The sequence below is a fragment of the Crassostrea angulata genome, chromosome 9 (genome assembly GCF_025612915.1).
Source record: "Crassostrea angulata isolate pt1a10 chromosome 9, ASM2561291v2, whole genome shotgun sequence".
Classification (NCBI taxonomy): Eukaryota; Metazoa; Mollusca; class Bivalvia; order Ostreida; family Ostreidae; genus Magallana; species Magallana angulata.
Window position 1 is genome coordinate 3,572,316 of NC_069119.1, and position 12,528 is coordinate 3,584,843.

A 12,528-nucleotide genomic window follows, 5' to 3' on the forward strand; every position below is an offset into this window, starting at 1 on the left:
ACTTCGTGTAATTCTACTTTTCATCTTAAATATTATAATCCCACTCCGAAGTAAATACCAGGTAGTCCTAGTCGTAAAAACCCAATTCTTTTACAGATGAAATAAATGACTAAAGTTCCTGTCATGGATATACACGATTTAACCAAATTGTGGTTATATGTTCATACACAACCTATATGTATATTGAAAACAATTGATTTTGTATATTAACATTTTGGAGTTTGAAAACAAATTACATCTATCCTTCTTATTAATGAATAGTTCAATATTAGTAATCAATCAAATCGATATCATATCAAATTTTGTGTAGGCTTTTAAACGATGACTATGCTTAGTAAGTGTATAATAAAACATTACAGTAGTTAATACACTTTGATTAATGAGAATAGAGCAACGAAACGCGCAATTTTAAATATTTCTTTTCTAGTTATTACGAGATCTTTTCACGTAAAACAAGATAATTAGTTCCTAATAACGAGATCTTTTCTCGTAATTACGAGATAATTGATTCGTAATAACGCGATCTTTTCTCGTAATTACGAGAAAATTAACTCGCTATTATTTTTTTTTGGGGGGGGTATGAGAATGGAACTATTAGAGTAAAAGTAAGAGGTAGATTAGAAGTTATGAGTTATAGAATATTAGTGAACAAGATGTAACTATTCCGGTAATAACAATTAGAACATTTTGAATCATCGTGGAATACATATTATAATAGATGTTTAAAATTTATCAATTTAGACTTGATTTTTAATATGGATTCACAAGCTAATATTTATAACAAATGTTAGACTTGTAAAATGTATCTACAGTGACTGCATTGTTGGATATATAGCATGTGTGTTCATATTTCACAGATTATTCGAAAGAACAAGTTCAAGGATACATTATACTTGTAAAGTCAAGTCGGTTTGTATGGGGACAACAGCGGCGATTAATGAATGTCTTTTTCCTGAAGCCGGGAAAGATATACATATACACCCTCGCAATTATAATCATGCTGGTATAATAATAACCTACGTACTCATCCACAATATATCACAATGTACACATAACAGAAGCATGCATGTCTCTCTGTCTGTGTGTAAATCCTGTTCCTACGTGACGCTGTGTGGATGTTATTACAATGGCTGCTCGTAACGAGAGGCCTCGGACATCCCGAAGGAGATCCGGAAAAAGTAGGGCACGCGGCAACACCGTCAGTGTAAAATTCTTAAACAGTGACTATAGACAACACAAGTGGATGATTATATTTTTCAAGTTGGGCCTGAGTATTTCAGTAGGAATGTATATCCACGCCGTTGTTTGCATTTCCTGAAGGGAAGAGAGATACTCGGTCAACAGTTGTTGTTTTTATATAAACGTTTTATTCAAACTTGATCAATTCTCTGTGGTCTTGGTAAGTTGAAAACATATTTGTCTATTTATTTGTCAGAAAAAAAATATTTTTAACAAGAATTTTGAACCAGTCGTTATTAGTCCCCTGCCGGTTTTCATCGGAGGGGACTATAGCTTTCCTCTGCGTCCGTCAGTCCGTTTGTCTGTCCGTCCGTCCGTCTGTCCCACTTCAGTTTTCCACACTTTTTTTCTTTATGCGTTTGAGTAATAATATGAAATTTGCTGAATAGCTTCAAAATGTCAATCTACAGATCAAGTTTACATTGCTCTACAATAAGTATGCCTAAGGTACTAATTTTAATGGTTATGATACATACAGCGCAACCCCCTTCCCAGAGAGAGAGAGAGAGAGAGAGAGAGAGAGAGAGAGAGAGAGAGAGAGAGAGAGACCGGTACCTGTTTGTATGTGTGTAATTTTCCACTTTTAAATTTAATGTTCTGACTATATGCAATCAATCGGAACCCCCCCCTTTCTCTGGGAAATATGAATTTTTTTGAAAACGTTTAATGCCTATTTAAAGACAATTTTTCCCATTTATAATAGAAATACTGTAATTATCTCAAATAAATGCTTTTAAAATTGCTTATTTAAATAATTTCGTACTACGTCCCATAATTTTGTTCTTATATAAAAAAAACCCCTATCGATTTTTTATCGAAATAAAGTACATTGTACTCCCCTTAAGCATCCGGTGTTTACTACACTGAGTAAACATGTGGAAAATTAAAGAAAAAATACATAAAATTAAGCAGTATTATAGATTTATAATAACATTTACAATGTATTTTCTACTCTATTTCTTTTTTTTTTTTAATCGAATATAGTTCGTACAGTTTTGAACTGACAAGCCATCGAGTAAAACGACTTAACGGTTCAAATACGAGTACACGCATTCGTTTTACTTTAAAAAGCCGCTTTCAAATGTATTGTTTAGTTAATTAACCTAAATAATTATAATAGATGAGTTTTACTTCGTTTCATACGAAAAATACAAAGAAAACTACATGACCCGCTTATGCGGGTTATGCTATTTTTCTGGAATGCTAGCTACCTTCATACCCACTTTTAAACACAAAAGAAAGCCTTTTTTGTTTTGTTTCCATAAATCGGAAATTCTGTTACAAACATACCTTGTAAATGGTTTATATGTAAACCATTATGAAAATGCACAACTTTTCAATTTTTTTTAAAAAAATGCTCGCGTCTGTACCAGTCCGGATGATGTAGCGCACCCATTACAGAGGTCACATCAAGTTCCCTGGGACGACAATTGCTTTTACCATTGTATTACACACGTACCATCTTTTTAGCAGATAAATTATCCCGATTCTTTTGTCATATCATGTCATTTAGACCTTTATTTAAGAAGGCAATCAATAGAAATCAAAATCGATAAATAGTTCAGAATTTAAAAACATCAAAGACATAAAAAAATTTACCAAAATATCCATTTATTAATAGTTTGTCATAATTAGTCTGAGTTGTGTTTTGTTTCTTAGTGTTTCTTTTCTATCAAGCATAGACGCACTGAATTTATCATTGCTGGAAAGTTGGGTTTCTTAAGGGTAGATATAATGCAAATCTTCCTTACCTAAACCAAAAAGGCAAAACACTCAATAATGCAGTGCACTCTAATGTTGATATAGATGTGAAATAGATAGTGATGAGATAAATGACTGCCGTCACGAGAAAAGGGCCCTTGAGGTCAAAATTTCACAAACTTACTTTTTTATCAATTCCGATGAGACAACTCTTTCTGAATACAAATATACAAAGATATCCAAGATCTTGTATGTTTTAAGCATTTTATGACTATTTTAGTAAGACTTGTTAACACGACTTTGACGTAGGTGGTCGAAAACGTCACGACGTCACGAACGTTAACGTCACCTTTTGTTTTGCAATTATTTTTTTATTTTATTCTTCCTTCCACATCGTCTTTAATTGTTTGAAGTAGAAAAAATTTATAATTTTATACAATTTCTAGATTTCTTACAATTTTAACAAAAGAGAGCAAAACATTTTTAATATCCAGATATAGTTAAAGCTATGCAACTAATCCAGATACACTTCCGATAAATCCAAATGCAACCACCACCCCCCCCCCCCCAACCCCCGAAAATAAGATATATAGACAGATGAAGGATATTTAAAGAAAACAAATATCAACTTCTCCCCAACCTTTGAATGCATCAAAGTTATTTAAGCTGCAGAGAGACAAATTAGCAAACATATAACAAAGATAAAGATTGTTAAATTCGATGCCTAGGTTTCCTCAATTTTGTGTCATACACCAGTTTCTTTTTAAAAAGAGAAACATTTATTCTTTTTGATCAACCTTTTGCACGGAATTTTTATCGCATTTTACTGATATTACTTTTTAAGTATCTTTACAGTTCTACGCAAGTTTAAAATCAATAGCTGTTTTTGACACTCGGAAGTTATATGGTGTTGAATTATTTTCCCGATTTCTATTCTCTTTCATACGTTATCAATACTTATTTCTTATGAAATTACCGGTGAAAAAAATCGGCTTTGACTATCTCACTGAAGTTCCCACAACAAAAATTTGGAAAAACGATTTTAACAAAAATGGCATCTTATATTTCTAGATTTAAATTTACATCCACTTAGTATGATTCCCTCTATTTCTAACGAAAATTGTAATTCACAGCTGTAAAAAACTGAAAAAACTGAAATCTCCTCGGTCCAGTTCTAACCATGCAGTTTATCGATAGGTCGAAATCACATTGACTGCAGTATCATCGAAATTTGTTTAAAAAAGGAAAGACGAGAAACCATCATCTATGAAGGTGAATTGTACGTCCATGCATGTTATCAATTGTAAGTGTCGCACATCTAGTGTTTTAATTATATTTATAGATAAACGTGAATTCTTTATTTATAAAACGGCAATTTTATCGACTTGATATCAAAAGTATGGTAGTATAATGACCGCATTTACATGTACAAACCTGTTTAGTATAAGGAATTTTGAATCATGTACGATGAATACTAATAATCATATAAAAATGCTAGAAATCCATGAAAATGTGGTGAGTTTTTTGGCATGTTATAATTGATTTTTTATAATTTTACGGAAAATAGCTCAAAAAGTACACACATGACGTGAATTTGGGTTGTTAAGTTGCTCAAGAATATGTTGCGTTCAAATGATACACAAGTTTTTCATTCGTACAGACAGATATAATTTTATGTTGTTTTATTAAAGGCACTTTACATAAAAATGTATAATAATTGAGACATAGCCCTTCTCTCGTGTTCCTTCTGACTTATTAAGATGTAGATTCGTCTCCCGTGAGCTGAACTATTAAAATCAAAGTACCAAGAAATAACGGGAGTTGATTTTATCGATGTTTTTTTTTATATTTTAAAATCAATGATATGTTATTTTGCATGACAAGTACAGGTAGTTTCTAATCTGTATTTGAATTACGCACATTTTTATAATATGAATTTTCGGACTTTCTCGACTCAAGAATTTTGATAAAACCCCATATGAATCATGTAAAGTAATATTTAAAGATAAAATAAATTCAATTAAACTATGTATCAGTGATATAAATATTTCTGGAAAATTTATAGATCCAATCAATATTGAACTCTCGTCTCGTTCAACCAAACGCTCGGCTGTCGCCGTTAATCTCCGACAAGCAAGAGAGACTCTCTTGTTTCACTGTACATGTAATTACTGCGCAGATAACTGTTGATTTGAAAAATACTGCTCTGCATTGACTCGGCATGTCTCGGCCTTCAACCCCTCTTATCAACGACGAGTATGCATTGTAGTTTTTGTTTTCACTTTAATAAATCATACATGTATTGCTAATGCAAACTTAAGTTCTACAATTTTACTCAGAATACTTTATAAATCATCATCGTAAATCAACGATTAGTCGCATTCAATCATACGCAATAAGTAAGCGTATGCTAGACGGGCCTTTGGTTACCAACGATGATTTATTTAAAAAAAGTGATGTCCCAATATTAGAGGATATATATTTTCATCACACACTAAAATGGAAAATGTGGTGTTTAAGTTTTATAGCTGATGCAAAAGCAGCATTTTTATGATATTTCAGCTAGCATCAACGTGTGTGCAATACCACGCGTTCGAAGTGTTTAGATATTGACGTTACATATGTATATTTCATTTATTTAATGTTTATTTTTTAAATCAACATGTAATATTTGATTGAAAAAATATTAATCGCCGTACTAAAACAAGACCAGACTCTAGTTATTCAAAAAGCACAACACAGACGCAGACAAAAATAGAAAGAGCGAATAGAAAAACTGCGTTTACAATGCCGCTACTTTGACGTCGTTTGCTGAGCATTGTGACGTCAAAAGATAAGGGCCCTTTTCTCATGACGGCAGTCAAATGTTTATTAAATTAATATGGAAGCATGCAACAAATCTTTTGAGTCTCGCCAAAGCATATGCGGTACTCAAAACGTGTCTTCAAACTCTAAGTCACTGTAAATTACGAGTTAAAAGTCGGCCATTTTTGGCATAGCACCACGGGTGAAAACATTAGAGAGCATTATGGGACGTAGACAAAAAATTTTGTTTGATGAACTGTAGGTTTAGCTCGTTCTTTTTCCTGCGCACACTGGTTCTTAGAGCTCGCTTCGCTCGCCGGCGCTGCGCGCCGGCGAGCTGCGCTCGCTATAAACATATATTTGGATGTGCTATGTTATTAAATATTATACATATGCTATAAAACGTTAAATGATCTATTTTTTGCATCGCCTTATCTTTAACGACTACACCCAAAAAGCATAGACATAAACCTCTTACTACTGTGTGTCTATTGTTCATGCATGCACGTGTATCCATATAAATACGTTTATTGTTCTTTACTTAGCGTCTGTCCCAGGATCTTGTTTCCGTCACTTGTTGTGCAATATTTTGATTATCTGGAATAAAACGTCCAGAAATAATGTTCTGTTACAATGTTCTATTTGTCGCGTCAGACTCCAGGACACGGTTGAATAATTAAGGAGGCTGGGTGGCCAACAAATTAACCATCAGATCTACCTAAAATTTAACATATGATTTGTTTAGCAATAAATTAATGTTAAGGAAAGAAAAACTTTATGTAATTTACCTTTTAAATTTTGGTATTTTGCTATATTTCTGTATATTTCTTCGTCAGGAGATTTATACAGTTTAGAAATGGTTACGATCATCGCACACTCTTAAACAAAGTATATGGAAATTTTGGACTGCTGACGACTTGAAAATAACGGTATGCTATTTCAAAATTTATGTTCTGAAAACTTTCTAATTGACAAAGAATCACAAAATTGTGAAATTTTAATCAATATAACATTTTTGCAACTTTCTGATATTTAAAAGGACATGTCATTTACAAAATTATTTAGAATTTTTACTAAAAAAAATTTAATGTTCTTTGCTCATAAGAATGTTTTTAAGTATTTAACAAGAAAATAAACAAAAGATGACGGAAATAGAAGCTTTGGACAGCTGTTGAGTGTTAACTTATCTAAGTGGTGTGGCGTTTTACCGGTAGTTTAACAGTCATTGGCATAAGTGTAAATTGTAATGGGGTGAATTTGTGTGACATTCCAGAAGTGTATTTAGCAGCTTATAGATATGCTTCAGATGTGATTAACAAACAAACACCTATCGCAGTGTCCATGCCTATTTGACATTCTAGTAGAGTTCAGAAAACCATCTAATAAATTACCGGACAAAGTGCCATTCAAAACAAACATGTTTATACCAACTAAAGAAATAGTAAAATGGGAATCTTTAGTAGGCAATAACGTATAAAGTGTTGACTGTTTTGTAGGAGCAATGGATCCGTCAAACAACACCTCGGGTCAATCTCTACATCTAGAGGAGTTGGAGTATTCAGAGTTTATAGCAGAATACTTGCCTATCTTCATCTACCTGCTTATTCTTGGAGTGGTCGGAACCTTTGGGAACCTCCATGTTCTTGTTGTGTATTATCAGCGCTACAACCCGTCAAACCATCGCATCTTCATCTTATGGCTGGCGGCCGTTGATTTCTTTTCATGCACGGTCAGCATTCCGTTTGAGATGTACGACATAAGATATAGGTATACATTCACCGCCTCTTGGACGTGCAAAGTATTTAGATTTCTTAATCACGCAGCCAGCGTTTCCTCTGGGTTTCTGCTGGGACTAATAGCCTTGGAGAGGTTCCGAAAGGCTTGTCAGCCGACAAGTAGTCAAATGACGGTCAAACAAGCGAAGATTTCATGTATCGTTACGTTGCTCATCAGTTCAATTCTGGCGGTGCCGGCCATTGTGATTTACGGCGCCAATGTGTCCGAAACATTTCATCCGGGTATTGTGGGATCAGACTGCACGAGTCTGACTAAATACAAATCTTACTTCAAAATATACAGCGGCGCTTTACTGCTGTTCTCTACCTGTGTGTTTGTCATGTGTATTATTGTATACATTTTTGTTGGAAAGGTTTTATACAGACAGATGCAGTTTCGGAAAAAGGCTCAGCTTCGCAGGAATAAACTCAACGCTTTGTCATCAATATCTATCAATGCTCATTGTTCAACGGCCAAACTGACCAACGGATCCGTGGCCTCTCTCGATAAGATTGAAATTGAAGAGGATCCGTCAAGTATCAACAATGACCATTTAAGGGTGAATAAAAACAACTCTGGAAATAATTCTGGATCACAAGTTCAAAAGAGAAAAACCAAAATCAGCCGTTCGAGAAGAATCACGCTGATGTTTCTAGTCGCCACGAGCGTGTCTTACCTCGGGTATTTACCCAACACCGTGTTCTCTGTCATTAAGGCGCTTGACACTGAGATGTTTAATGCTATAGCTCTGGAACTTGGAGCTTCTGTTTATATCTTTCTTCGTTTGTACTTTATAAGTAATGTGACAAATCCGATTGTTTATAGTTTCATGGACGAACGATTCAGAGAGGAATGTTGGATGTACTATAGAAGATTTCATAGGAAACTTTTTAAATGTTGTCGTGGTACAGAAACTGTGGATGTTACAAGATAATAGATAATGTCCTAACTTAACCATAAAGACACAAAATACTAATGTACACTACATTACAATATACTTTACAAACCGTTAAGGAAGCAGCGGTCATGACCACTTTAAGTTGGAATGTATCAAGATTTTGTCATAAACAAAAATGTTCCCTTTTTGATGATTACATGTATATGTATTTCTAGTGGGTTAAGCTCTTCACTGCAAAGTTTAAAAGGCAATGTATGGTGATTAAATCTGAAATAAATGGATATGTCTACTTTAATTTTGTGTCTTTTTCCGTCTCATTTGATGGTTTCACAACCATCTTAGCAATGTTACATCAAAAATGAGGTTCAAGAGATGTGTTTATAATTTATGACCACTGAATGACTAACTCAGTTTTCCGGCAGGGAAAGACTTACATTGCAAATGTGATGATATCGCTTATGGAGATTTCGGAAGATAATTCTTTTTAAATTAGTTCAGATTTGCATTCTTAATGGGCACACGTTTTACCTACTCCGACTTTCAGACTCTAAAATTAGTCAACGAATACACATTGCATAGGCGTCGGAACCGGGGGGGGGGGGGGGGCTTAGCCCCCCCCCCACTTTTTTGCAAAGTTATACCTAACCATTAGAAACATAGCATGATAGAGGGTTCAGCCCCCCCCCCCCCCACACACACTTTTTCTAGCAGGATTAGTCTAGCCCCCCACTTTCAATTTGCTTCCGACGCCAGTGCATTGTTATAGCTGTGATCTTTAATGTAAATTAATTTTCGACTGTCAACGTATCAAAGCTTATTCAAGATATCAATGAACATTTATAATTTAAATAGTCGTATATGTATTGTATATCAGTGAATTATACCGCTCGCTTAAAAACAAAAACAACAAAAAGCACATGGGCTACACAGCTCACCTGAGCACCGAGATCCCTCTAAAATATCAAACACAACTCTATTTAGTGACTGTTAAAGTAAAGTGGCTAAATAGTCAACAAATTAACCATCAGATCTATTGTCTGTCCCAAGATATTTTTGCCGCATATTTTCTTAAATAATTCTTTATTTATTAATACCTCTTGTTTCAGACGATGTTCATTCAATAGTATGAAAACATTCCCAAGATTTTCGTTTTGAAACGTCCCTTATAGCTTTTAATGTTTCAATACACGGCTAAAAATAAAAGGTCTACGGGGATTTACCATTGCTAAAGAGATGAAGATACCTGGATGATAACGTTGAAAAATTGTGCGATATAATCCGAGTGACTTCCGAATGGAGAAAAGATGTTTACGTTCCCCATTATTAATCTCCGTAGAAAATCTGTTTTCGTTCCTATGAATTTTTAAGAGGGAAAAATTAAGAAGTTTGCATAAAGTTATCTTGGATATAACGCGTTACTTTCGTGAATTAACGCGAAACTTTCGCGATATAACGCGTTATTTTCGCGATTTAACGCGAAACTTTCGCGATTAAACACGAAACTTAAATATTAATATTGTTGTTACATAGAAGAACACATATGAAGAATAATTATTGAAAACAGAATTATTAACTTAAATAAAACAAAATATCATAGAAAGATGTAAATGAATTAGATTTAACCTTATACAAATTAACATAAATTCAAATGTTGGACAGCTTTTAAGTCTTAGTACTGATTTTCAAAGGACATAATGCATCGCGCTTCTCACATTCTAATGGGCGCTGTATTATTGAAAATGAGGCAGCAACATATTTCAATTATAACAACTTTTATTCGAATTAAACGTTTTATTAAGTATCATTTTATAATTTAAAGGATATCTTTGTTTAAAACCTTATAATATATGTTATATCGCTGCGACATAACTTTACGTCTAGTTTAATATCAGAAAGATAAGTCAAGCTGTGAATTGAAATTTTCAAGTTTTTGTTCAAATCTAGATGACGTAAATTCGTCCTCCAAATATAACACATCTATCATTTGAAAATTAATACTAAGATTTTAAAGGTTTCTGACGGTTGAATTTATATCAATTTTATAAGAAAAAGATCATCAATGAATGCATGTTCGAACACAGGGCCGGCAAACAACTGGATATCGTAATTTGATGCCCAAACTTATTATCTACTTTGGACATATAACATATAAAAATGTTATAAAGTTTTATCAGATTTATTGATATCTATATGCAAAAAAGATAATTTTGTCTTCATAAATCAACGTAACAAGGATACATGTATAATAAATATAATGAATAATAAGTATTTTATAATATAAAAATTAAAATGTGTTTGTTTTCAATCGTCTTTCTTCATAAGGGACCTGTATGAAATGACAATATTTATATAATGGTTCCGCGTTATATCGCGAAAGTTTCGCGTTATATCGCGAAAGTTTCGCGTTTATTCGCGAAAGTTTCGCGTTTATTCGCGAAACTAACGCGTTATAACGCAAAAGTTTCGCGTTTATTCGCGAAAATAACGCGTGATATCGCGAAAGTTACGTGTTTATTCGCGAAAAAAATATTATATTTACCTACGAAAATGAGCTCAATAGGCTTTCGTAATTTAGCTATAAACTATTATTTAGTTAAGAAAAGATCTACACATTTTGCTTTTTAAATTTGGTGTTTTCCTATATCTTAAGTAAAGCTCGTCTTCTTAAGAAATCAATACAGTCTAAAAATGGCTAAAATCACCGAGCCCTCTAAAATAACACAATTTCATTAAACATTTAAGTGCTGTTCATGAAAGATGGCGACACAGAAGACTGCATCATCCAATTCTCATCAAGAAAAAGAACAATGATGTTCTATTGGGTTTTTATTTATTTGTTAACCCAATTTCACAATAAAGGAAATTATTTGGCTACTTATATACACTCAAATGCCAAAAGTATGTCCTTTGTTCCAAGGTGGTCTCCGATAAAAAATTATTCAATGTTTATCATCAATAAAATCTTATTCAATTACGATTCTCGTTATTTTTATCACCAACGAGCCACCGTAGGCTATATTTATCCTTTGAAATCCGGAAGTATTCATAACTTCTGCTATTTTTACGTCGTCAATGTAAACAACAATGATGGGTAGAACGGGCAGAGAACTTACTCTCCGTGAGAAAAAGGGCATTAAGTCACTTATTGAAAGTGGATTAAAGTCGGCAAAAGTAGCAGAAATTCTGCATTTGACTCCTTCAACCATCAGTAAATTTTTTAAGCGATTTCGTAATCGAGGCAGCGTCGAAAATAAGCATCGAAGTGGGCGACCCTGATCCATGACACTTCGCAACCAAACGGTACTATCAAAGATTGTAAAAAGAGACAGGAGGAAAACTTAAACGGACTTTTGCTGGGGATTTTAATAGATCAGTGCCTAAACATGTTTCATGTAGAACTATCTAGCGAGAATTACATCGTCAAAAATATCAGGGGGGGGGGGGGCGTAGCAAAAAATAGGGGGTGAGGGAAGTTAACAGGAAAAAAAGAATTCGTTTTAAACTTCGTGTTGGTCCTTTTCCGAGGTATCCCAAACCTGAGCCTTTCCATTTCTCTTCTGTTTTTCTCCAAACTTTGATTTTATCGTCAGTTTTATTACAATCGATATCTCATCACTGAAAATCACATTTTGCACGTGTTGCTTAACTTTCTAGGTTAATTTTACCCTGATTATTTGCATATTTTGGCTTTTGTTAAAGGTAGTTTGAACTCTCAAAAATATATCAGTTCTATGGCCTGTAATTGTGAAATATTTTGGAAATTCGCCTTGGCATTTCATGGACAACAACTGTCCCGTTCATCGTTCCCGAGAGAGGGAATATTGTAAAATGAGATTCCATATCCCACATTTCTTTTGCCCCCCACAAGCCCCTGACTTAAATCCGATTGAAAATGTTTGGCTTTAAAAATAAACAGCAAGTAAAATGCCGTATTTTCAACATCCGTACCATGGATGACTTGAAACAGGAATTGCTGTGTGCTTGGAATAACTTTTCAAAACTTACCTCCGATCCCCGTATTCTAGTTTTCCGAAACGATGTCGGAAAGTGATTACATCCAAAGGATTCATCACAAAATATTAGGTCTAAATACGAAAGAATAAGGTAAC

General features: G+C 33.8%; 1 pseudogene; it reads left to right on the plus strand.

Moving 5' to 3' along the window:
• The first annotated feature begins 6,601 nt into the window (after positions 1-6,601).
• LOC128163113 (cholecystokinin receptor-like) lies at positions 6,602-8,714 on the plus strand (annotated as a pseudogene).
• Positions 8,715-12,528: the final 3,814 nt, after the last annotated feature.